Here is a 2,981-nt window from a genome sequence, read left to right as displayed (position 1 = left end):
ATCCTTGCCTACAAAGTGGTATCCGTTACACATACATAGGTGTTTTACCGGATTTGTGATTTTTGCTCAGATTGTGCTGTTTGTGTAGGACTTCTAACGCCTTTGTTTGAACGGCTTTTAGCGCATCTAGGAACCGATATGCAGAACCGAAATTACATATTTTGTTTGGGTACCCGGTACCGTCAATTTCTTTATCGGTTCCGTACCGGAACCGTATTTCGGTACCCAACCCTACTCATGGCAGAACATGAATCGATGCTTTTTTTTTGCGTGGATTTGCTTGTAACGCACGCGGAAACTTTAAACAGCAAAGCGCAGTCAATGGGGAAAATGCTGGCACCACCCGATGTGTTAAGAAGCAACGTTTATTTACTTTTTTGCCCTCACCACACGTGTGTGTATGTGGCTATGCAGCGAGCTAAACATATTCCACAAAAGTAGTCAAGACAGGAGCTGGCTGGACGGGTCTTTAATAGAAACTCGATCTCGTCCACACGGCTCCCTTCACGTTCTCCAAGCAAACAAAACATTTATGGAGGCTCAGGTTGTGTCTGACTGCGTTCTTCCAAGTAGCTGCGTTGCGCCTGAAATATGCAAATGTTCTTGTGAACCAGTTGTAGATTTCATTGAGGGTCAGGTGGTGACGAGGAGACTCAAAGATCGCCTGTCTTATTAGCGATGCGTAGGTAAATGGCGGCCGCACTTCTGTACTTAAGTAGAACTCCTTGTTGTCTGTGATGTCTTGGCTCATGGAGCGGCTGTAGCGCCTCCTGACGGGGGCAGAGAACATGCTGGTGGGCGTGGTCACGGAGGACGACTCGCCGCCGTACGGTGTCAGGGGCGTAGAGGGCGCCGTGGCGCTCTGAGACACAACCATAGGGGGCGGGGCTTTGGGCAGCGTGGCCTGAGAGTGGGACATGCTGGGCACCATGGTTACAGGCTGAGCAGCAGCTCTGGGTTCAGCAGTCTTCAGGTGAGCCATCATGGCCTGCAGTCTCTCCTTGTCCTTCTTCAGCTGTAGTTCCAGCTGTTGGACCACCTGCATCTGGACACGACACTGAGCTGTGCTTTTATCATACAGTGTGTGTTCACTGTTCAGATGTTTGGAAGTCTCCGAACACCGTCTCACATCCAGGCCATTTAAACATCCCGTTACCATAGAGAGGATGAGTGTTCTTCTGACTGTCTTCTGACACACTGTCTTTCTTATGATGTCCGTTGGCGGTGGCTTGTTGACAGGAAACATCTCTGCTCTCTGCAGCCGTCATGGACACATTGCTTCCATTCTCACATCCAGTAGTATTAGACGGTAGGACACTCAGTAGGCCTTGTCTCTGTAGGTTCATCAGGTGATGTTGTTGGACTTGAAGAAGCTGCTGCTGAATGCTGTTCTGTTGAACACTGAGCTCAGTATTGAGTCCAGAGTTGTTCTGCTGTAACAGCTGCATGTTGAGCTGCTCCTGTTGGTTCTTAAACACCTCCTGGATCTGTTGCTGGTGCAACATGAGGACCTTCTGCTGTTGGAGGAGAACCTGGAGCTGCTGGGGGCTCAGGACGTTCTGCTGGGCCTGGTTGGAGGCCTGCAGACTGGAGCTCTGCAGCTGCTGGGGGGGGGGGGTCTCTACTGGAGGGGTCATCCTGGACGCTGTCACTGGGACCTGGTGTTGCAGAGGATGATTGGCTCAGGGCGCCTCAGTGGGAGGAGTCTGGTTGATGCTCAGCCAATCATCGTTGTCTGTGAAGTTCCTGGTTGTGTCTGTGTGAGCGTGTGATTGGCTGGTCTGATCTGACCCAGACTCATGCATCTGGATGAGACTCACCGTTTAACAGCCTGTTGTGTCTCTCTGTGTGTGTGTGTGTGTGTGTGTGTGTGTGTGTGTGTGTGTGTGTGTGTGTGTGTGTGTGTGTGTGTGTCAGAGACTGTATAAATGAATGGACAATGCCACTCCCCTGCTTTCTACAGAACGAAAATGAAGCCGATAGTTCAGGAACATGCATTCCTCCATCGTTAATATATAGTTGGCCACGCCGGAACTCAAACGCTATTGGTTGAGACCAGACACGTGACCAGCGAACCGGAAAACAACCCCAAAAAATGCTATTGGTTGGGTAGCTTGTCAATCAAGAACGGGGGCGGGGAATGAATGCTATTGGTTGTGTAGGTTGTCAATCAAATCATCCCGCCCCTCCTGGAGCATAGCCTACTTTATCGTCAATTTTAGAATAAATGGGACCATAATTTAGCAAAACGCATATCATGATGATTTAAAGGAGACTTTAAACTAGCGACTGGAAGCATAGAATTTATGACAATTTTATTACGGTAAGAAAATCTAGTCTAAAGTTTGTCAAAAACCCATTCACTTCACGTTAAAATAAATTCTTTCTGACACTTCAGGTCGGCGCAGGGTAAAACAGTGCCTCACTCTGGCCATTCATAAGCTTCCGTGTTGGCCTCATCGTAAATATCCAAGCCTTGCCCCTTGGTGTGTGTGTGTGTGTGTGTGTGTGTGGGGGGGGGGGGGGGGGGGGACTCGTACGGGAAATGGACCCGGATCTCCTCGTCCTCCTGCTCCTCCTTGATGCTGAAAGGTGGACTCTGGGTGGTGCTGCTGTCACTCTGGTATCCAGCACCACCGAAGCAGAAGGCTCCATTGTTCTGGTCCTGGAGCAGCTGAAGCAGTGTGTCCATGACGGCTGCAGAGAGCAGAGATGTTTCCTGTCAACAAGCCCCCGCCAACAAGTCCTTGAAGTGGGGGCAGAATAGTAACTGTTTCTTTTCATTGCCTCCCTTCCTTCCTCCTTTCGATTGCTCGTCAGGCTGAATTGACTTAGCTTTGTTTTTTGGTCCTTAGCTTCCAGGATCTCATCTTCACTGGAAGATGAGTGACAGTGTCCTGTCTCTGGTACACTGTGGCTGGATGACTTAGACTTCTCTGGGAGCACCTCGTCTTCACTGGATGATGGTGTTGATGAAGGGT

The 2,981-nt window shown here is 49.8% G+C and overlaps 1 pseudogene across 1 annotated transcript; it reads right to left on the bottom strand.

Annotated features, from left to right (window-relative positions):
- Positions 1-469: 469 nt before the first annotated feature.
- On the bottom strand, positions 470-1,881 carry LOC311055814 (forkhead box protein P1-like; annotated as a pseudogene). Its single transcript has one exon. The product of its transcript is annotated as a forkhead box protein P1-like (transcript).
- Between the last annotated feature and the right edge of the window lie 1,100 nt (positions 1,882-2,981).

Source organism: Gymnoscopelus microlampas (assembly GCF_963454915.1).
Source record: "Gymnoscopelus microlampas genome assembly, chromosome: 11".
Lineage (NCBI taxonomy): Eukaryota > Metazoa > Chordata > Actinopteri > Myctophiformes > Myctophidae > Gymnoscopelus > Gymnoscopelus microlampas.
This window is presented reverse-complemented; position numbering and strand designations above follow the sequence as displayed.